Source organism: Leopardus geoffroyi, chromosome A2 (assembly GCF_018350155.1).
Source record: "Leopardus geoffroyi isolate Oge1 chromosome A2, O.geoffroyi_Oge1_pat1.0, whole genome shotgun sequence".
NCBI lineage: Eukaryota > Metazoa > Chordata > Mammalia > Carnivora > Felidae > Leopardus > Leopardus geoffroyi.
In genome coordinates this window covers 147,581,249-147,605,728 of record NC_059331.1, presented here as the reverse complement: position 1 = coordinate 147,605,728, position 24,480 = coordinate 147,581,249, and the positions used below count along the sequence as shown (strand labels likewise).

Genomic DNA, 24,480 nt, shown 5'->3' with positions numbered 1-24,480 from the left:
GATGGGGAGACTCAAAGGAAACGACATGCCCTATAAACTGGCAATTGGAAAGATGATGAATGGGCTCCTGAGCGTATAATCCAATATTATGGCCCTGCCACCTGGGCAAAGGATGGGTCCTGGGACTTCTGCACTCCCATTTACATGCTAAACCGCATAATCAGACTACAAGCCATTGTAGAAATTATAACTGATGAAACTGCCAGAGCTCTTAACTTACTAGCCACGCAGCAAACCATCTATCAAAATCGCTTGGCCTTAGATTACTTGCTTCCTTCTGAGGGAGAAGTTTGTGCAAAGTTTAACCTGAGCAACCACTGCCTACAGATAGACGATGAAGGAAAAGTCATAGAAGAGATCACAGATCAATTGAGAAAGGTTGCTCATGTCCCAGTCCAGACCTGGAAAGGTTGGGACTCCAGTGAGTTATTTAGAGAATGGTTTTTGGGGCGCCTGGGTGGCTCAGTCGGTTAAGCGTCCGACTTCAGCTCAGGTCACGATCTCACTGTCCGTGAGTTCAAGCCCCGCGTCGGGCTCTGTGCTGACTGCTCAGAGCCTGGAGCCTGTTTTGGATTCTGTGTCTCCCTCTCTCTCTGACCCTCCCCCGTTCATGCTCTGTCTCTCTCTGTCTCAAAAGTAAATAAACGTTAAAAAAAAAAAAAAAAAGAGAATGGTTTTCAACTCTTGAGAGATTTAAAACCCTCATGGCAATTAACCGCTTGATTTGGGGAGTTTGCTTAACCCTACCTTGCCTCGCTCCCCTGGTTATATGGCCTCCAGCCTCACAGAGGCAATGGTCGAAAGGAAAATGGCCACACAGGTGATGGTGTTACGGAAATATAAACCTCCAAACCAAGATGATGCTCTTTGACCCAAAACAGGGGGGGTCCGAGCATCAAAGGGTGGAATGTGGTAGAAGCCCTCCCTAAGGAATGTGATGAAAACCTCAAAACAAGGGAAGGCAACCTAGCTATGTGCACGTATGTGACATTCCTCACGACTCTGTAACATAGACAACCCAATCAGACTGTATGTCTGTATGTTACTGTGTATGGGAGACAAAGAACTAGAAATTGTATAAAAGGCTACACACTGCTTCATTCAGGGCTCAGTCTTTAGGGTATAAACCCACAGAACCCGTGCTAGCATGAGTAAAGTTGCTCCCTAAAAGAAAAGCCTCAGTGTCGTGGCTCTCTGTGCAACCTTGGTCCCATTACAGCAAGTAACTAATATGGGCTAAATGGAGAATAACCAGCACAAAATCTATTAATCTCAAGTACTATGTTGACCACAATGATATCCCTGATTACCTTGGCTGGAAATTATTTTGCCTACCTTTCTGTATTCTCTTTGGTACTTCTTTATGGACCACTCATATAATTCAAATGGAATGCTCTGAAGTTATTGTTACATTTGCATACAAAGTATATTTTCATCCTAACCAGATTATAACATTCTTTAGAACAAAAACCTTGTCATGTACATCTTTGTATCCTGTGAAAATCCTAGCACAGTGCTTTGAACAGAGTGGACATTCTGTAATTGGTAAATGAGGAAGAAAGCTTCCATTTGTCCATCTGTAAATGGAAAATAAAAATTTCCACTGACTCGCCTTTCAGAGATAATAATGGCAGTGTTTCCCAGAAACAATTTCTGCACCTGCAACAGAATGATATATCTGAAACACCCAATCCTGCTGAAGCAATTCCTCAGAAAAAAATTGCATCTAGTTTTAGCATGCCCTCCATTCTATGTGGAGCTGAAACTTGGGCAGTTTCACTCTGAGGAGGAAAAGACAGGGGATAATTAAGAAACTATAAGAGCTCAGTATTGGTGTTTTCTCAGGAACTTTGGTTCATCCAGTAGATATTTATCAAAGGACTATTATGTTCAAGTACAGTCTGTAAATGCTGGGAAAACACACACACACAAAGAATAAGGCATGATCCCAAGTGAGTAATTGTCACACAATTTGATGAATGTTTTTTATAAGAAGAAAATTCTATGGAACCAGAAAGAAGGGAATGATTAACTCTACTGATGGGCATTTCACCAAAAAAAAAGTCACATTCAAGCTGGTCTTTTAGGACTTCATCAGGCAGAGGCAATGTCAAGAGCATTCGGGGACCAAGAGAAATAATTTTGCCTGAACTGTTGCCAAGCAAACCGCACCCTCAGCTCAGCCCTATTGTATTCACAAAGACCTATTTTTATTCATTATCCCCACAGCTACTTTTTAAGAAAGGAGGAGAATGCTGAGTACTTCCTATTTTGCATCTTGGTACTTTGTGTGTCAAAGAAAGATTATCCGTAAGGAAAGCAGAGGTTAATTTGTAACAGGTCTAATAATGACTAGTCCGAATAGCCATCCAGTGAACTAATGAACTCTCTTACTTTTCCTCAGCCTCTACTTCATCCCTGAAAAGCGAGGCAGGCTATCCTCTGCAAGTGCATGGTACCAGCTCAGAAGAAAGCAGGCAAGGCATGAGAGCACCCTCTGGTCTCACTGCCCAGCACGAGGAGGCATAGGGCTGAAGCCCGTTTCCCTCCCCTAGGGTGACCTTCACATTACTTTTTGAGGAATAGATGAGTCTGGTCAATAGATGAGTCTGACCGCCCAGTTTCTCTCCCACGACAGTCCTACTAGGCCTCTGAGACCAGAGCTGGCTGCTTCCAAGTAGGGCAAAACTCAGGAAAGCAGCCAGGAGGGAAAGACCAGTCTAAACCCACCCAGGGGCAGAGGGTTTCCCATCTTCAGCCTGTAGCGCCTCCTGGAAAGTAGGGAAGCTGGGAAACCAGATTCCAGCCTCAAAGTACACATCACTTGTCTTTGTTTTCTCAAGAAGCCTCTACCTTCCAGACCTTGCCAAGAAGCTAGTGGCATTTTCATGAAGCAGTAATAACAAGGACAGAGCGTTCTAGCCTGCTGGAGCCTACTGCCCGGTCACTCTTTCCACTGCCTTTTGTTTTCATGCATCATTCCCTCACTTGCTTCTCAGATTCCTCAGGGCTTTGAAAAAGCCGCAAATGCTCCCCGCGGTGACACCACCCAGCGTGCTGGCAGACGTTACTGACTTGCACCCTGCCCTAAGCCATGACATGTATGCAAGCCTGACAACTGACACCCAGCCATACACCTAGTAAGAAGTAAGACAACTTCTAAAAAGCACCCCCCCACACACACACATCGTAAGCCTAGCTAGCAAAGGTAGGACTTTAGATTAAGTACTACCCTATGGACTGGTAAATCACATACCCCCATTTGATTCCAAATGAATCAGTAAAGCATGTTGGGGAGTGGTACTTCTCTATCCTTTCTTCAAGAATCTAAATGGAGCAACACGGGTGTTACCAACAAAGCACTGAAGTACTCTCACTGTGCTAATTCACTTATCTGTATGTTAGACTGCATACAAACACATACATGGGAGCAGAGGTTCTCAGTGATATTTGTGTTTGAGTATCACCTGTGGCCGGTCTTAAAATACACTGCAGACCTACCCTACCCGAATCTGAAAATAAGGCCTACATGATGTGTATTTTTATTTTTTAATTATTATTATTATTATATTTTTGAAGTTTATTTTTACTTTATTTTGGAGAAAGATACAGAGAGCAAGGGTGGGGACCATCCAGGTGCCCCCCTTTTCTTTTTTTAAAGCAGATGTGTGTATTTTTAAAAGGCTTGACAGTGTTGGTTAGAATATGGGAAAGAGAGGGGCACCTGGGTGGCGCAGTCGGTTGAGCGTCTGACTTTGACTCAGGTCATGATCTTGCATTCATGGGTTCAAGCCCCACATTCAGGCTCTGTGCCGACAGTTCAGAACCTGGAGCCTGCTTTGGATGCTGTGTCTCCCTCTTTCTCTTCTCCTCCTCCTCCCCTGCTCATGCTCTCTCTCTCTGTCTCTCAAAAAATAAAATAAAACATAAAAAAAAAATTAAGAATACAGGAAAGAGAAATTCTCACATATCCCTAACAAGAGTAAAAATTAGTTTAGCCACTGTGGAGAGTAACCTAGAGAGCAATCTAATAACTTTGAAAATGTACATATTCTTTTGTCTAGTAATTTCCATTCTAGATATATTCTCTAGAGTTCTCATACATGAACCCAAGGAGGCATATGCAAGGACATTAATTACATCATGATTTGAAGTAGCAAAAACCTAGACAACACAAATATTCATCCTCAGAATAGATCCTAGAATATTTATACAATGGGATTATATTGCAGTACTGTATAGTATAATATTGCTACATTATAAAGAATGGAATGGTTCTACTAGTATCACATAGATAAATCTCAAAAACTTGATGTTGGAAAAAAAGTTTCAGAAAAATGTGAACACTATATATCTACATATTTAAACACCCAAAACATATATGGTGTGTAGTAAAAATATAAAAACATGTGGGAAAGGGTCCCAGTGTCTTCAAGACATTGGTTACATCTGAAGAGAGATAGGATGGCAGGGCTTCTTTTGTAACTATTTTTTTTTTTATTCTTTTAAAAAAATCTGAAGCAACTATGGCAACTTGTTATAATTTATTAAATCTGGTTAGTGAATGTAAATCCTGCTGGTTACTCTGAGGGTCATCCATAATAGAGGGACCTTTTGAGATTTTTAGGATTCTCAAATACTGAAAATAAAAGTTTGTTTATGGAAATGAGCCGTTCCCATAAATACAGATGACACTGCTGAGTCCTCTTAATAATCTATGCACCTTGAGATGTTTTTCTTTTTTTCTTTTCTTCTTCTTTTTTTTTTTAAGGTGTTTTTCATTAATGGAGGAGTTGTCGCATAGATTCACACACACTCTCTTGCTCCGGTAAGTGACCTCCTGGATTTATGAGCATCCTTGACAGTCAGAAGTGCAACAGTATGAAATATCATATGGATATCATTATTATAATATTACTTACAGATTCCCATACTTGGATGAAAATCAGAATCAACTGATAAAAATTTTAATGCAGTTTTCCATACCCCAGCCTCTGATAATATGATGCATTAGTTCTGAGGTGAGACCCTGGAATCTGTTTTCAGTAGTGTTGGCAAGAGATTCTAATGATCGCCCAGGTTTGAGAAATGATGATAACTAACAATAGTTACCTTCTACTAATGTTCTCAAAGAAGTCAGGTAGGGAAAGAGATGGGATTTTTAAAAAGCAAGAAAATTAAAGGAGGAAGGGGAGAATGAAGGGAGGAAGGAAGTGACAGAGTAAGCCTGAATTCAAATCTTTCCTATTCTATTTTGTCCAGACCTCTCCAGCCTTGAATTGCTTCTCCATCCCTTGAACTCTGCTAGATTCTAGTTTATCTTTAATGTTCATTGGCAATTCTGAACTTCCCTTTACATTGCTGTAATAGGCTATTATTTATTCAATGGGATTATGTCTTCTTGAATTAGGCTATAAATTCTTCAGGACAGAGGCCATATCTTGTTTATCTTTGTATTTTCTATCATGTCTAACACAATACCTTGAACAGAATAAGCAATAAAGCATCATGATTAAGAATACAAGATAAAACGAGTTTTGAAATGTGGCAAGATACAAGATCAATATACAAAAATCAATTGTGTTTCTATGCACTAGCAATAAACAACCTGACAATTAAATTCAACACAATCTCTATCCAAATCGTAGCTTTTTTTTTTTTTTGGCAGAACTTGACAAGCTGACCCTACAGTTCATATGGAAATGCAACCCAGAATAGCCAAACACTCTTGAAGAGACAGACCAAAGTTGGAAGATGTTCATTTCCCAATTTCAGACCTACAGCAAAACTAAAAAAACTACAATAATCAAGACATAAGACATAAGGATACACATAGAGATCAATCAAATAGAATTGAGTCCAAAAATAAACCCTCACATTTATGGTCAAATTGATTTTTTGACAAGGGTGCCAAAACAATTCAATATAGTAAGAAAAGTTTTTGCAATAAATGGTGCTGGGATGACTGGATATGCACATGCAAAAGAATGAAGTCAGATTATACCTCACACCATACAAATAAATTAACTCCAAATGGACCATAAACCTAAATGTAAGACTTAAAATTATAAAACTCATAGAGGAAAAACATAGAAGTAAATCTTTATGACCTTGGATTTGGCGACGGTTTTGAGCTATGTCACCAAAAGCAGAAGTAACAAAAGAAAATAATAGATAAATTAGACTTTAAAATTAAAAACTTTCATGCTTCACAGGACACCATCAAGAAAGTAAAAAGACAACACACAGGATGGGAGAAAACCTTTGAAAATCATATATTTTACAAGGAACTTATATCCAGAATGTATAAAAACCTCCAACCCAGTAATAAAATGACAAATACCCGGTTAAAACATGGGCAAGGAATTTGAATAAATATTCCTCCAAAAAATGTCTGCAAATCGCCAATATGTACAAGAAGTGATATTCAACTTCACTAATCATTAAGGGAATACAGATCAAAACCACAATGAGATACCTCTTCACACCTACAACGATGGCTTTCATAAAAACAGACAATAACAAGTGTTGATGAGGATGTAGAGAAATTGGAACATTTATATATTGCTAGCAGACATGGAAAATGATGCAGCTACTTTGGAAAACAGTTTGGCAGTTTCTCAAAATGCTAAACATGGAGTCACCAGATTACTCAACAGTTCTAGTCCTAGGCACGTACTCAGGAGAAATGAAAACATATCTTCACCGAAAACTTATACGTGAATGTTCACAGCAGCTTTACTTATAAACAGCTAAAACGTGTAGACAACCTATGTCCATAAATCAATGAATGGATGAACAAAATGTGGCATATCCACTCAGTGGAATATTTTCAGCCATAAAAAAGAACATGGGTGAAACTTGAAAACATGCTAAGTGAAAAAAGCTATTCACAAAAGACCCCATATTGTAGATAAGGTCTTTAAAGAGATAAGTAAATTAAAATGAGGTCTTTAGGGTGGGCCCTAGTCCAATATGACTGGTGGCCTTATAAGAAGAGGAAATTTGGATGCATACAGAGATGACAGGGCTGTGCCTGCTCAGAGAAAAGACCAGCTGAGGATATAACAAGAAGGGAGCCATGTGCAAGCCAAGGAGAGAGGACTCAGGAGAAACCAGACCTGCTAACACCTTGAACTTGGACTTCTAGCCTCCAACACTGTGAAAAAATAAATCTCTGTTGTTTAAGCCACTTAGTTTGTGGTATTCTATTATGGCAGCCATGGCAAACTAGTGGTTGTTTGAATATGTAATAATGATGTGGTATATACGAAAGGCCTATGCTTTGAATTATGGTATTTTGCAGGGTGGCATCTTCTGATCACTCGTGTCACCAATTATTAGAAATATGAGAACTTACGTAAGAGACTCTTCAAAACTGAGAACAAACTGAGGATTGATGGAGGGTGGGAGGAAGGGGAGGGTGGGTGATGGGTATTGAGGAGGGCACCTGTTGGGATGAGCACTGGATGTTGTATGGAAACCAATTTGGCAATAAATTTCATATTAAAAAAAAGAAATATGAGAACTTCCCCATTTTGCAAGGACATGCTAAGTGAAATAAGTGAGTCAGAGAAAGAAATACCATATGAGCTCACTCATCTGTGGAATTTAAAAAACAAAACTTTTAAACAAGCAAAGGGGAAAAAAAAGAGGGAAGCAAACCAAGAAACAGACTCTTGACTATAGAGAACAAATGGATGGTTACCAGAGAGGAGGTAGTGGGGGGGGATGGGTTAAGTAGGTGATGGGGATTAAGGAGGGCACTTGTTGTAATGAGCATACAACAAGTATGTTGTATGGAAGGGTTGAATCACTATATTGTACATCTGAAACTAATATCACATTGTATATTGGCTAACTGGAATTTAAATAAAAACTTAAAAAAATATACGAGAACTTTCGAGAAGATCAAATATTGTATAGTAGTTACCATGCACAGACTCTGTAGAGCCCTGGCCTTTGAGGATGCCCTGTTTACCAACCCAAAAAAAGGTAAATATTTAGAAGAAGATCTCTCCAGACCCTCGGGATTTTCATAAGTTGGTAGAGATTGATCTAGATGTGCTTAAAACCAGGGAAAATGTCATTTAAAATGATGTTTAATTACTAAGAACTTTTAATAACATGGGGAAATGATTATATTATAATACCCAGTAAAACAATTCAGCATGCAAATTTAACATGTAGAGATAGAACCATCTTATTTGTGTAATGGTATGCATAGAAGAACGACTAAATAGAAATATAATTAAAATTAACATTAGTTTTTCATTATGGAGAGATTGAGTTATTTTTGTTTTTTTCTTTATACCTCTATATTTCTGAATTTTCCACAGCGAGCAAGTATTAGTTTTATAATCACAAACTATGTTTATGTTTTAAAGATTGAAAACGAGGGCAGACTAGGATCGAGAATCATAATCAGGAGACACAGTTTCTTGACTCATAGGTCAGATCTGACTGCTTTTGTAACCCTGATACCCTCCTGTCCTCTTGGGATTTGGCCATTGGATGTTGCCCCATTCCTGGAAATTCTGAATATGATCCTGCAGATGCCCTTCTCTCTAAAACAGGTCTCTGAACACTGATCCTCCCTTCATACCTCTAACCCCTGACTCGGAACTTAGGCTTCTTTTTCTGGATTCAGGTGCTCACCCTCCTTCTCTACCAATGACTCAAACCAACTTCTCCTACCCTCTCTCACACCTTTCCTCCCAGTCTTTTGTACTCTGAGTGTACCCTGTATGCTGACAGCTATATCCTTCATGAGCAGAGTGACTGAAAAGTAATAGGTACAAAATGGGAGGAGGGGGACCAGAAGAAGGAAACTTTTGAGGGGGGAATGCTTCTAAGGTTTCCTTCTCTGTGGAGGTCTGATGCTTCTGGCCTCTGTCTACTCCTTGTCCCTCCTCTAGGGCTTAATCTGGTGAGGTACACAGGGCATGCTCAGTTTAGCTGCTCTTTTCTTCCTCTTAGGTATCTGCCTGCCCACAGTGAGGATGTCACCTTGCTCTACTCCTCTGAGCAGGGTCCTTTCCCGTTCCTACACTCATCTCCACCCTCAGCATGAGAAGCCCTGTCCTGGTCAATTGTTACTTGCAACTAGGTGAAAAGTCTACCTAATTCTACAACTCATTTAGTGCTTATTTATTCATTTAATATTTTTTAATGTTTATTTTTGAGAGAGAGACAGAGTGTGAGCAGGGGAGGGGCAGAGAGAGAAGGAGTCACAGAATCCAAAACAGTCCCCAGGCTCTGAGCTGTCAGCACAGAGCCCGACAACCCACAAACCACGAGATCATGACCTGAGCCAAAGTTGGACGCCTAACCGACTGAGCCACCCAGGTGCCCCCTGCAACTCACTTAGTATTTAATATCCCACCATTTCTCACAATAAACAGCATTTATCAGCAATCAAGGTGGTATTTTGGTCTCCATCTGCTCACTCTTGTCTCATTTCTCATCTTGACCAGAACCCAGGATGGGGATTGGGGAAAAGAATGCTATTAATGGGAACTTCTCAGAGACCTGAAAAGGAAATAATACTTGTTAAAAGCCAGCTAGGTGCTCAGCATAAAGAGAGGAGTCTTACCTATGTTAGTTTATTTGGTTCCCACAACCACCCCCATAGTTGACATTATTTGCCCTTTTCACATAAGAGGAAACTGAGGCTCAGAAAGGTTAAGAAACTTGCCCAAGGTCTTACAGCTAGTGGGACTCTGACTTCAAAGCCCAAGCACTTTCCACTGCATAAGACATTGTCTTTGGGTGCTACCAAGAAGCTCCTCAGGGACTGAGGCAGCAATCTCATCTTCATTAATACTTCATCCTAACCAACTGAGCTAGCAATTAAGCAACATTCAGGGAGGCAAAGGTGATACAGTCAAAGAACAAGGAAGAAGGCGGTCATAAAATTCTAGATGGAAAAATATCAAGAAATTTTATTTTTCCCAAAATTTCTTGGAGACTTTTGGACTTGTGCTGCAAATAATGCTCTGGCTGCCCAGGTGTAAAATAATTCAATTATACCTGGTGGTGGTGGTGGTGCTGCTGTTGCTGTTTCTTCTTTTTAAAGAATTTCTTTAAGTGTATGTATTTATTTTGAGGTGGGGAGGGGCAGAAAGAGAGGGAGACCAAGAATCCCAAACAGGCTCTGTGCTGTTTGCTTGAACTCACAAACCGTGAGATAATGACCTGAGCTGAAGTCAGACACTTAGCCAACTGAACCACCCACGTGCCCCGACCCCTGGTCCTTCTTAAGTCAGACCACACATTATGCTCCTCTGAGACTGGCCTCAGCACTGTTGTCCCTATGCCTGTACTTGCTATTAAAAGACAAATGTATGTCACATTGCCTTACCTTCATTATAATGAATAATGAATCTCTTCATAGTATATGAAAACACAGGTAGTGAACTGATAAACAGAAAGTGATATTTAAATGCCAGCCATAGGGGCTGACCCTTTAAAGAGACCCTTTAAAGAGCTAAAGATGTTTTGATCTGACACTGAAGGATAGTCAGCTGGTGGGCTGAACCACAGTCACTGAGAGGGCCAACAATTCCCCACATGCCAAGGAACTAAGCAGCATTTCCAGGAGCGAAAACCCCAGTACTAGTTTCTTCTCATCTTTCCAACAAAAGCTCAGAAAGTACAAGGGCACCCAACAGGCCACTAAGCACATTCTCACTCACCCTCCAGGGAAATCTGATGCTGAAAAATGGACCTTTTCCAAAATAGTGGTTCAAGCCAGATGAGGAATTACAGAGAAGACAGCCTTCCATGGAAAATACCCTGCCTCCAAATCCCCAATGTCTTCATTAGGGAACTGAAAACATAGGCACACCAGCTGGTCTCAACTGCTTTGAAGCACTATGGTACAGTGGAAAGAGCCCTGCTATTGAGATGGCAACAAGAGACGAGCCTTCTAGTCCCCAACTCTGCCGAGTTTTAGCTAGGTGACCTTGGCAAAGGTACTTAACTTCTCTGGGCCTCACTTTCCTCACTTATTAAATGAGGTTTGCCTAGACTATGATGATGTCTTCTGGTTCTGAACGCCTATCTTTCATCTTTGGATTAGCATCTTACATTTAAAGAAAATTAAAGCAGATTCTTGGGTGTTTTGTGTCTCAAAGATTCTGTTATTCCAGCAATCATACCTCTCACCTTTTCAGTATTCTTCTTTGGCTTCCCTTCTTCCACAAGAATAAATCTAAATTTTTCAGCATGGCATTCAAGGCCTTTTCTGATCAGCCCATGCCTATCTATCCAACCACCCTCCCCTTACTCCCACCAATCACTTATTTTACCCTGTGGCATCACTGGGCTATTTATAGTCCCCCATAATACTCTTACTGCAATATTGGATATTTATTGAGCATGTACTCTGCGAGACACTCACCTTGGTAAGCCTTTGTACATACTGTTCCTGTTTGCTTGGACTGCATTGTATTAATTAAGGTAGAGCTTGCTATTATAACAAACAAGCTATATAATACCAGTAGATTAACACAATAGAAGATTATTTCTTTGTCATGTAACAGTTCGGTGTGGCAAGCAGCCTTCCACCCAGGGCCTTTCGACTTTGCAACTCTGCCATCCTGTAAGCTTGAGAGTCCTTTACTCCCAGAGCTAACAACTGAGGAAGAAGAGGAAGAAAAGGCACACTTTATTTCTTAACCTAATCCAGAAATGATACACATCACTTCTGCTCACATCCCATTAATGAGAACTGGCCACCTGGCCCCACGTAGATGTCTAGGGGATTGGCAATTGGTTGGGCCACTTCCCGGAAGAACACCATACTGTGAAGAAAAGCACAAGTCTTTGATGATCAACCAGCCATGTCATGCCCTTCCTTGACTTGTCTACTTAGCAAAGGCTTATTCACCCTTCAAACTTCAGTCCAACTGCTACTTCTTTTGTGAAGTCTTCCTTAACTTATGTAGGCAGATGTAGGTCCTCCCTATGCCCCACTGCACTTTTCACATTTCTCCATTATGACACTTATCATACTGTACTGTGTGGTTTGCATGTCAGTCTACTCAACTGGATTGTGACCCTTGAGGGCAGGAATCTTGTCTTTTCATTTTTATATTTAGAAATCTTAGCATAGTGCCTGATAAATAGTGGTTTTACAATGATATTTAATGAATTAATGAATATTATCAGTGAATGGATGAATGATTACCCTAAAGAAAAACAATTGGTCTTTTTTTTAAAGTAGCCTCTATGCCCTATGTGGGGCCTGAACTCACGACCCTGAGATTAAGAATCGCATGCCCTACCTACTGAGCCAGCTAGGCACCCCAAGCAGCTGGTTTTTATAGAGGAACAAAGACCTCAGTTAAAACCAAAACAAAATAAAACAACTATTTGGTGATTCAGGGTTATCCAAACACTAAAAAGAAAATAAACCTCCCATACAAATACTTTAATTACATTAATAATTTACACTATTATTTATTTATTTATAATGTTTTTCTTGAGAGAGAAAAAGCGAGCATGAGTGGGGGAGTGGCAGAGAGAGAGGGAGACAGAATCTGAAGCAGGCTCCAGGCCCTAAGCTGTAAACACAGAGCCTGACAGGGGGCTCAAACTCATGAACTGTGAGATCATGACCTGAGCCAAAGTCGGACGCTTAACTGACTGAGCCACCCAGGTGCCCCTGCACTATTGTTTATTTAGAGCTTAATTGAAATAAATAAATAAGTAAATAAATAAAAAATAAATAATAAAAATTTTAAAGACTCCTGGCTGGCTCAGTCAGTGCAGTGTTCAACTTCTGATATCTGGGCAGTGAGTTCGAGCCCCACATTGGGTGCAGAGCTTACTTAAAATACATATGTACATACATACATACATACATACATACATACATACATAGAGTCTGTTTCTCACATAAGTTCCATGAGGGTAGGGATCTTATATGTTTGTTCTTTGCTCTGACTCCAGTACGTAGCACATTCTCTGGAACATAGTAGGTACTCAATAAATATTTTAGAATAAATGAATGGCTAAAGAAATGAATAAATACATGATTGAAGACTGAACCCTTAATCCCATGAGCCATATAATAAGTGCATGGCTTGGATTATGAAAGCAAAGTGTGGAAACTTACCACCACAATTAGAAAACCAGCAGAGGGGCGCCTGGGTGGTTCAGTCAGTTAAGCGTCTGGCTTCAGCCCAGGTCATGGTATCATGGTTCATGAGTTCGAGTCCCACATCATGCTGACAGCTCAGAGCCTGGAGCCCGCTTGGGATTCTGTGTCTCCCTCTCCCCCCCCCCCCCACCCCCGGTCACACTCTGTCTCTCTCTCAAAAATAAACGTTAAAAAAAAAAAAGGAAAAGAAAAACAGAGCAGAATGTACATGAGGACCTTACTTTCATTACCTTGTCCAGTCCATGTTATCATTCTCTTTACATAAGATGAACAAACATCATTGGAAGAAGCTAAAATCTCAATGGGAATAGTAGCCTATGAGTAAATGAGGACAAACAGATGTCTCTAAAATGGTTGCACTATGAAATAGCCTTTGTTAATTGGTAAATGAGAGAAGGAGGAAGCAAGAGTGCAGTTACAGAGTTCTGACAACTGTAGAGTATATTGATTGAGAAAAGACAACATGTTTTTTATAACTTTTGACGCGGTATAGAGATAGTTCTTTAAATATTTATAAAACATTTATTTTCTTCTCATAGGTGCCTTGTGACAAAGCTTGGTTAGATATTATATATGGCTTCTGGTGATTACCTGCCAGACTTTGTCATGGTAACCCTCTAACCAGAAGAGCAAGGTACAAGTACATGGGAAACTTCCAAATCAGAGCCTCTGCACAGGCTTAATCCAGGTATCTTGAAACTTTGGAAAATCCTAAATATAAACAGGTAAGTTCACAGTGTGGACTGATTTGCGGTGGTGATGAGGTTGATGCTGATATTGACAGATGGGCTTTTTCCAAAAACTGACCAAGATGTTAATGGTAGGTGTAGGCATGAAGTGACCTGAAAATAAGGCAGCACATTTATTTTGCATACCTTTGATGATATACAAGAACAGAACAATCAACCTGCATAAGGGAGCTGTCTGTCTCTCCTTGTGGGAGAAACTGCCATGGGCTGGACACACAGCTAGACTACCTAGCCTCTCTTGGAGTTGGGCAGAGCATTGTGAGTGGGTTTTGGCCAAAAGAAAATGCATGGAAGTAATGGGTGCCATTTCCAGGGCTTCCCCATAAAAAGCCTCCTGGGCAGTGATGGCAGATTCTTTCCCATTGGCTGAATGGAAAGAATTCTGAGAACTAAAGGAAGATAGAGCCACAAGCTGGAAGAAGCCTATATCCTTGATTTACTTCATAGAAGACTGACCAGCACATTCCACACACCTCGACCCCTACCAATTCACATTGAACTGTATGTGATAAGAACAGTACATTTTAATTAGGTCAAACATTGAGATTTTGAAGTAACTTGTAATAGTCTATGAAATAGTCAACCCTATTTCCCACCTTTTCTCTTGGTTGCAAGTAGTAAGAGAGACCAGGGTAAATTTCTGGAGTGTCAGAGGATTGAGATAAAAGAAGGTATCAGAGACCAAGCTCACCATAAGGGAATATTGCATTTAAGGGGATTCTGGGGTTAATTTTAAAGCCTTAGAAATTCACAGAGCTGAAGCCATGCATGGTAGCCTCTGCTTATCTAACCAGTCCCCTCTGGACACTATTCACTTTTGGAAGAACAGTGAATAACCATCTCCAAACCAGTTGATATGAATCCCAAACACAGCCTATTCAATTTAAAATGCTTAGGATCTAGTCAGACAATACCACCTTTAAACCTATCTTGCTTCTGCTTTTGTGTTTTGCTACACACAGTGATTAAGAAAAATAAGTTGGTAAGTAACTTTGTGTTAGGAGGTATATTTTTTAAATGATTACACAAGGTTTGATTGAGCACAGTACTAATGGGCAATTATCAGGGAGCCAAACACTGTGGCAAAAATGAGGTCTCTGGGTGGCTGCCTGAAGATGTTTTTGGGAAACTTTTGTTTACTTATCAGACTTTGAAAGCTAAATCCTTTTTCAAATAGCCTCTGGGTGTTAAGGACAATAAATAAAGATGTGCTGATTGAAAACATTTAGAAAACAAGTTGTTACAGTCTTTAAAATAACAAGGTATTAATTCAGCTTAAGACAGAATATTCCACATTCATTTGGCCTGCTCCACAGAAACACCGAGCTTAAAAGCTGGGTCCTACAGGGCGTCTCTGTAAAGATGCTCTACCAAATGAAATTTAGCAGGGGTCTGGGACAAGGGCTCTGGAAATTGCTAATAGCTTCTGGCTGTTAGTTGGGAACTCGAGCTTATTTATGGAAAGCAGGGGAGGGACAACTGATCTCCCTATCTTGGAGGTGCCTACAGAAAGGGATGAACTGGGAAATAGCCCATTGGGCGGAAGAGCTAAGAGATTTAGGAGGAAAGTTTCATTGTTTAGAGGAGTCCCTATGGGGCTGAGATGGAAGAAGCTGACTTGGGACAGTACTTTTCAGGAAATAAAGTCTATTGCCCCATTTTCAAGGAGTGCAAATTAAGCTTTGATGATCCTCAGACTTGCCTCATCTCTTCCACAAACTTCATCTTTTGTTCCCTTTCCCAAGACACTGCATTCCTGTTTCCTTCCCCCCAAAACCCCATGTCTCCATAAACAGTCAGATAGCCAGGAGCAGACCTGGTGCTTCTTGAAGCTCATCACCAGAGTTATGTCAAAATAGCATAGGAGGGGTGCCTGGGTGGCTCAGTCAGTTAAGCATGCAGCTCTTGATTTCGGGGTGGGTCATGATCTCACGGTTCATAGGATCAAGCCTGGCTTTGAGCTCTGCAGTGACAGCCTCTGAACCTGCTTGGGATTCTCTCTCTCCCTCTCTCTCTCTGCCTCTCTCTCTTCTCTCTCTCTTAAAATAAATAAATAAACTTAAAAAAAAAAACTTAAAAAATCACACAGGAATCCAGCAAGGAGCAGGTGAGCTTAAGGAAGTGTTGCTAAGGTATAGTTAGGCAGCTGAGTATCTCCCTCCGAGGATGCATTCATCAGCTCAGAGGATGTGCCGTATCTTCTTGTACATCCCTAAGTCAGCGCCCTCAGGACTTGACATGAGTTCTTAAGGGGATATGGGTGTAAGCATGTAGAGCTATGTTATATGAGTGCTTCCCAATCTCTTTTCTCAGCGATCAGAATCATTTTTCCCCCTAAGAGCTATATGCTTTGTGAGATTTTTATCTACCAAATAAATCACATTTATAAAGAAAACCTATTAAATATTTACTGGGTACCATGTATTATATTAATGAGCGCTTTATACCCATTATTGAAAGTCCTCAAGTAGTCTGAAAACTGTAAATTACTACTTCCGTTTTACAGGCAAGTAAACTAAGGTTCAGAGATGTTAAGTACATAGCCCGAATCTTATTGCTAGAAAATAAATCCTGACCTCATCTCCACACCCACATTCTTTCCGGTATACTCTGTCTGCTCTCTATAGACAGCTCATGCAGCCAACCAGAACTTCTCAATATGATGATACATTCTTTACAGTGATTTAGTATGGCATAATCTCCTCATCTTCCAGCACCCCTCCCCACCAAAGAAAGGAAAGAAGCTTTCCATTATTTAGTCAACCTGTTCAAGCTTTATTGTGAGTAAATATGCAATGTCTTTGGGGCTTTTTTTGAAGTACTGGACATGACTCAAGTAATTCCATTACTATCCTTATAGAACTGTGAGATCCTAGAGAAGCCAGACTGGAAACTGGAATTTGCAGTTCGAAACAAATGGAAGTTGGACACAGGGAGTTCAGAACACAGATCAAGGCATGGACCTCCTTCTCTGGGATTCTCCCTCCCTAGGATTCTCCTGTTCCTTCGATTCTATCAAGTATTCAGTGACACAGTGCTGTACCACAGGATGATGTAAGGTAGGAAATCCTTCGGGAACACAGAAATTGGTGGGAATAGGGGGAGTCATCAAAGCATACCAGCCTAGGATAATGAGTGGCAAAATAAGTGAAGAAAAAAAAATGAGAAGGGAGAATGACAAGGAGAGAGGCAGAAGAAGAAGAAGAAGGAAGGACTAGAAAAGAAGGAAAGAAGGGGTTATATATAAAGAGGAAAAAAAGAAGAGAAAAGAAAAGGATGGGTGACTCTTTACACTATTTGGTCTTGTAAACTGCTTGTGTGATCTTCATTAGCAAGTGTAGTAATCCCCAATGGAAACTATAGGCATGTGTTGCTAGGTTCACTGGGAGTGCTGCTATTAAACTATCTCCTCAAAGGGACCTTTGCCACCTCCCTCACCCAACTAGTAACTTTGAAGCCAGAATCTTAAAAAAAATACAGAATAAGTGGAGAAAAAGGATATTGTCAATTTCCATTGTAAGAGGAAAACTGGTAGTCCCATACCCTAAGGTTAAGTTCTGTCCTGTGACGCAGAAAGTTCACAACTTAATCTTTGTGCTGGCTGAAAAACAAAATAACAACAAACACACACACATACAAAACCAAGCAATAACAACCAAATAACTCCCTCTGGGTATCCAGAAATGCACAACAACCCTGATCAGAGTTTAACTGATTTGAATATTTACTTGCCGTAAAATAAAAGTGTTGATTTTAGGATTAAAAAGAACTAATTTCCCTTAGAAACCAAATTCTAGTTTAAAAAAATTTTTTTTTAATGTTTATTTATTTGTGAGAGAGAAAGAGCACAAGCAGGGGAGGGTAGAGAGAGACAGAGACACAGAATCCAACGCAGGCTCCAAGTTCTGAGCAGTCATCAAAGAACCCTACACCAGGCTCGAACTCACTAGCCATAAGATCATGACTGAGCCAAAGCAGGACACTTAACAGACTGAGCCACCCAGGCACCTCTCAAATTCTTAGTTTTAATAATGAAATCCCTTAACCTCGTTGCTTATGTTTTCTTCCCTTCTCAGTGCATTTCTAGTCAGGGTACACTAAATTCTATTCACAAAGAAGAATAAGGATGGCAATGAACTTCATGATGTATATAAATATATATTTATAAACCAGTTATTTAGTTTATAGTAGCTAAAGACAAGAGAACAAACATCAAAGAGAACAGATGCATACTTTTTCCTTACTCTAAACAGTACTCAAGAAACATCGAGCGGCACCTGGGTAGCTCAGTCTGTTAAGCATCTGACTTTGGCTCAGGTCATGATCTCATGGTTTGTGGATTCAAGCACGAGCCCCGTGTTGGGCTCTATGCAGACAGCTCAGAGCCTGGAGCCTGCTCGGATTCTGTGTCTCCCCCTCTCTCTGCCCCTCCCCTGCTCGTACTCTGTTTCTCTCTCCCTCTCAAAAATAAAATAAACATTAAAAAGTTGGAAAAAAAAAAAAAAAAGGAAATATCTAAAGATCTGTCTGTTCTGCACCCAAAGAAAATGCTCACCCTTAATTAAAAAAAATTTTTTTTAATGTTTATTTATTATTGAGAGACAGAGAAAGAGCATGAACATGGGAGGGGCAGAGAGAGGAGGAGACACAGAATCTGAAGGAGGCTCCAGGCTCTGAGCTGTTAGCACAGAGCCCGACACGGGGCTCGAACTCACAAACCCAGCGAAATCATGACCTCAGCTGAAGTCAGACACTTAACCGACTGAACCACCCAGGTGCCCCTCATCCTTACTTTTTTATTCTAGAGTCTAAAGTGGTTTTGGAGGGGTGGAGAGGAGTGGCAGGTGGAGGATGAGTTATTTTAAAGTGCCATAAAAGGGCGCCTAGGTTGCTCAGTCAGTTAAGTGTCCAACTTCAGCTCAGGTCATGATCTCACAGTTCATGGCTTCAAGCCCCGGGTCAGGCTCTGTGCTGACAGCTCAGAGCCTAGAGCCTGCTTCAGATTCTGTGTCTCCTCTCTCTCTCTGCCCTTCCCCTGCTCACTCTCTGTCTCTCTCTGTCTTTCTCTCTCTCTCAAGAATAAATAAACATTAAAAAATTTTAATAAAAAAATAAATAAAGTGCCATAAAAGATTCTCTTAGGGGAAAAAAAGATTCTTCTGTATCTGAATTCCCAGTGTTTAGACTCTTTTTAGTAAGTGTTAGTCAAAAGATCTATTTGCCGTTGGTTAAATTCTGGCTAATGAGCAATTTCAGAGTAACTTCTTCTAGACCCAGAAAAAACATAGTCTCTGTTAGACTTCATATTCCAGAAATTTCTGCTCTGATTGGCCACCCTCAGAGATAAACTTGAACTTCTGTGTCTACTCCATAAAGAGGATAAAGCCTCAGTCTTAATCCTCTTATCCTTTATACAGGATAAAGGTTGTCTCCTAGGTGCTAGGCAACAACTCAGAGCCCCTTTATCTGAAACTTCAAAGTAGGGATAATCATTTTAAAACAGCATAAGTGGTCAAGTCCCCATTTTTAAAAACACATTTTTTAATAAGGTATCATCACTTTAACCTAGTGATCAATATCAGGTTTAGCAATAGTGGGACAACCAGATATTACGTACAGGTTAATATGAGGTAGTAGGAAGTACACAGCATTACTTATGAAGAATTCTTACCAAAATATTGAACCTGATTCTTATCAAGCCTTTAGACCAACTTTGAGCTTACCAAAAAATACAGAGGACAGAAGAACAAGTTTAACAACACCATGAGAAAACAATCAGACAAATCCAGAAGGTAGGACATTGTGTAGAATAATTCGCCCAGAATCATCAAGAAGTCAGTGTCTTAAAATGTATTAGGGTGCCTGGGTGGCTCAGTTGGTTAAAGTGTCCAACGCTTGGTTTCGGCTCGGGTCATGGGCCCCCGTGTCAGACTCCGTGCTGACAATGTGGAGCCTGCTTGGATTCTCCCTCTCTCACTCTCACACTCTCTCTCTCTCTCTCTCCCCCTCTCTGTAGGCCCCTCCCCCACCCACTCTCTCTCTCTCTCAAAAACACATAAATAAACTAAATAACTAAATAAATAAATATAAAATGCATGTGGGTGTGACACAAGGAGACAGTTCTAGAATTCTCCCCACTTTGTTTCTGTGAAAACATGGACTAGATAATCTAGATAATTATCATTTTAAGGTGATACATGTTATATATCTGAGGGAGAGAAATGGGCTGGGTAACCTTCCCAAACACTGTAACTATGGGCAAGAGAAGCACATCATTGGGCACATTTGGATCATTTGATATATTTGCCATTTGGTATAATATTAAAATAAAAATGAGAATGAAATTAATATGCTAATTAAAATCCAAGTAGATTTGGTTAGATGCTGAGGTTTCAGAAAGACCATGAACCTAAAGAATGTACTCGTGGATGTAACAGGATAATGGTGTTAGAAACACAAAGTGGGCATCAGTAATAAATGTATTGAGGCTATAGAAAAAATTCTCCCCGCTTTGTTTCTATGAAAATATTTTCTATGTTAATGTGGGAAATAAAAAATAAAACAATCTTTGTATATCTCAAAAAATTCTTTGTCCATTTTTATTATTTTTTAAAATGTTTTTTAATGTTTATTTATTTATATATTTATTTATTTATTGGTGATGATATTATTTATTTCCTTGGCAAGATCTCAAATGGAACAAGAATTGGAACCCTATTGAAAATTAATTTAACTGAATGGCGAGAATACCAGAAACACTTTGGACATTCTTTTTCATTTAATATCTAACATGTTCAAGAGATATAAATTACCTTTATACAGTTCAACTATATTCAACATATTTGTCCAGCATTCCCATGAAGGACAAATGTAATTAATTGGACCCCAATTTATTTATTTATTTATTTATTTATTTATTTATTTATTTGCTTTTCTTTTTTTTTTCCAGCTATTACAAATTTTATTTTATTTTTTTTCAATATATGAAGTTTATTGTCAAATTGGTTTCCATACAACATCCAGTGCAATGTTTATTTATTTTTGGGAGAGAGAGAGACAGACCATGAACAGGTGAGGGGCAGAGAGAGAGGGAGACACAGAATCTGAAGCAGGCTCCAGGCTGTGAGCTGTCAGCACAGAGCCTGATGCAGGGCTCGAACCCAGGAACAGTGAGATCATTACCTGAGCCAAAGTTGGATGCTTAATCGACTGAGCCACCCAGGAGCCCCTCTTTGTCCATTTGTAAATTGGGTTAAAGTTTTAAATCAACGTGTAAGTATTATTTATTTATATATTTTAAATACAAGTTTCTTATCCGATATAGGATTTGCAAATATTTTCTCCCATTAATATAAATTGTCTTTTCGCTTTCTTAGTGATATCCTTTAAAACATGCAAGTTTAGGGGCACCTGGGTGGCTCAGTCAGTTGAGTGCCTGACTTCAGATGCTCAGGTCATGATCTCGTGGTTTGTGGGTTCAGGCCCTGCATCAGGCTCTGTGCTGATAGAGCCTGGTGCCTGCTTCAGATTCTGTGTCTCCCTCTCTCTCTGCCCCTCCCCTGCTCCCACTCTCTGTCTCTCTCTTCAACAATGAATAAACATTAAAAAAATAAAATAAAACATGCAAGTGTAAATTTTTTTCGTAATGGTTATTTATTTTTTAGAGAGAGAGAGAGAGAGAGAGAGAGAGACAGAGTGTGAGTGGGGGAGGGGCTGAGAGGGAAACAGAATCCGAAACAGGCTCCAAGCTCTCATCACTGAGCCTTAGGCAGGTCTCGAACTCACAAACCGGGAGATCATGACCTGAGTGGAAGTCGGACACTTAACCAACTGAGTCACCCAGACACCTCATAAAACATGCAAATTTAAATTTTGATGAATTTTAATAGTTTTACCTTACAGTAGGTCAGAGGTCCATCTTGAGTTAAATTTTGTTAAGTCATTGTTTTGCTTGTGAATATCTGGTTGACCCAGCATCATTTGTTGAGAAGACAATTTTTTGCCCCATTGAATTTCCTTGGCACTGTTATCAAAAATCAGTTGACTGTGAGGCACCTGGGTGGCTTAGCCGGTTATGCATCCAACTTTGGCTCAGGCCATGATCTCATGGTCTGTGAATTTGAGCCCTGCGTCAGGCTCTGTGCTGACAGCTCAGAGCCTGGAGCCTGCTTCAGATTCTGCATCTCCCTCTCTCTCTGCCCCTCCCCTGCTCTCTCTCTCTCTCTCTCTCAAAAATAAATAAACCCTAAAAAAAATCAATTGACTGTAAATGTGAGGGTTTACTTCTGAACTCTTTATTCCCTTCCACTGATCTTTATGTATACCATTATGCAGTACCACACTGTTAATTATTGTCCTCCAGCTTTGTTGTTTTTTCAAAGTTTTTAGGCTATTTTGGATTGTCTTTCCACATGAATTTTAGCATGATCTGATCAATTTCTGGGGGAAAATACAGCTAGGATTTTGATAGGAGTTGGGTTGAATCTGTAAATCAATTTGGTAGTATTGCCATGTTAACAATATTGAGTCTTCTGATCTATGAATGAAGGGTATCTTACCACTTCTATAGGTCTTCTTTAATTCTTTCAACAGCATTTTGTAGTTTTCATTGTAAAAGTTTTACACTCCTTTTATTACATTTATACCTAAGTGTTTTCTTCTCTTTGATGCTTTGATGCTTTGTAAATGAAATTCTTTGCTTTTTTTTTTTTTTTTAAGTTTATTTATTTTTGAGAGAGAGAGAGAGAGAAAGAGCGAGCAGGGGAGGGGCAGAGAGAGGAAGAAAGAGGATCCCAAGCAGGATCCACACTCTCAGTGCAGAGCCCAATGCGGGGCTCAAACTCATGAACATATTTTTTTTTGCTCTGCTCTGCTCTGCTCATGAATCATGAGATCATGACCTAAACTGAAATCAAGAGACAGATGCCCAACCAAGTGAGCCACCCAGGCACCCCATGAAATTGTTTTCTTGATTTTGGGGGGGAGATTGTTCAAGTGATTTTTATATATTGATCTTCTACCCTGAAATCTTGCTGAGCTTTTTTATTAGTCATAATAGTTTTTCAGTGGATTCCTTGGGATTTTTTATATACAAGATCTTGTCATCTACAAATAGATACTTTTCCTTCTTCCTTTCCAATCTGGATGCTTTTTATATCAATTTCTTGCCTAAATAACCTGGGTAGAACCTTTAGGACAATGTTTTTATTTGTTTGTTTTAAAGTTTATTTATTTATTTTGAGAGCGACAAAGAAGAGAGAGTGCTCAGGGGAGGGGCAGAAAGAGAGGTAGAGACAGAATCCCAGTCTCTGAGCTGTAGCATGGAGCCTGACGCAGGGCTGGATCTCACAAACTGTGAGATCATGACCTGAGCTGAAATCAAGAGTAGGACACTTAACTGACTGAGCCACTTGGGTGCCCCCTCTTTAGTACAATGTCAAATAAAAATGGCAAGAGCACTTTTCTCTTGTTCTTGATCTTAAGGGGAAAGCATTTAGTCTTTCACTGTTAAGTATGATGTTAGCTGTGGGTTTCTTGTAGATGCCTTTATCAGGCTAAGAAAGTTCTCTTCTGTTCCAGTTTTGTTGATTTTTTATCATTGATGGATACTGATTTTGTCAGTGCTTTTTTTTTTCCCATCCATTAAAACAGTCATATGGTTTTTGTGTTTTATTCTGTTGATACGGTGTATTACATTAATTAATTTTAGGATATAAAACCAACTTTGCATTCCTGGGATAATTCCCATCTGATGATTGTGTATAGTCTGTTTTCTTCAATTTTTATTTATTTATTTTTTGTTTTTGTTTTCTTCAATTTTTTAAAAAAAATTTAATATTTATTCATTTTTGAGAGACAGAGAGAGACAGAGAGTGAGCAGGGAGGGGCAGAGAGAGAGGGAGACACAATCTGAAGCAGACTCCAGGCTCTGAGCTGTCAGCACAGAGCCCGATGCAGGGCTCGAACCAATGGACGGTGAGATCATGACCTGAGCTGAAGTTGGATGCTTAACTGACCGAGCCACCCAGGCGCCCCTGTTTTCTTCAATTTTAAAAAATTTTAGTAAAATACACACAACATAAAATTTACTATCTTAAACATTTTAAAGTATACAGTTCAGTGGTATTAAATATACTCATAATGCTGTGCAACCACCACCAGCATACATTTCCATAACTCCACTCATCTTGCAAAACTGAAAGTCTATATCCATTAAACAATAGCTCCCCATTTCTTCTTTCCCCCGTTCCCTGGCAACTGGCTTTCTACCTTTTGTCTCTATGATTTTCACTATTTTAGGAACCTCATATAAGTGAAATTAATATTTATCTTTTTGTGACTGGTTTATTTCACTTAGCATCATATCCTCAAGGTTTATCTATGTTGTAGCATGTTACAGAATTTCCTTCCTCCTTTTTAAAGCCAAGTATTCCATTGTATGTATATACCACATTTTACTTCTCCATTCTTCCATTGATGAACACTAGAGTTTCTTCCATGTTTTAGCTATTGTGAATAACGCCATTGTAAACATGGGTGTGCGAATATCTTTGAGACTCTACT

General features: G+C 39.7%; 1 protein-coding gene and 1 long non-coding RNA gene across 2 annotated transcripts in view; one reads left to right on the top strand and one right to left on the bottom strand.

Moving 5' to 3' along the window:
* The window catches only part of MKLN1 (muskelin 1), a 376,956-nt gene that overhangs the window by 235,548 nt on the left and 116,928 nt on the right, over positions 1 to 24,480 (bottom strand). The gene's annotated exons all lie outside the window — the stretch shown is intronic.
* LOC123606881 overlaps positions 1 to 24,480 on the top strand; it is an 82,827-nt gene that overhangs the window by 43,226 nt on the left and 15,121 nt on the right. Inside the window, exons 3-4 of the long non-coding RNA XR_006716536.1 lie at positions 13,708 to 13,893; positions 16,778 to 16,976. This is a non-coding gene — a long non-coding RNA (uncharacterized LOC123606881). The remainder of the gene's footprint in view (positions 1 to 13,707; positions 13,894 to 16,777; positions 16,977 to 24,480) is intronic.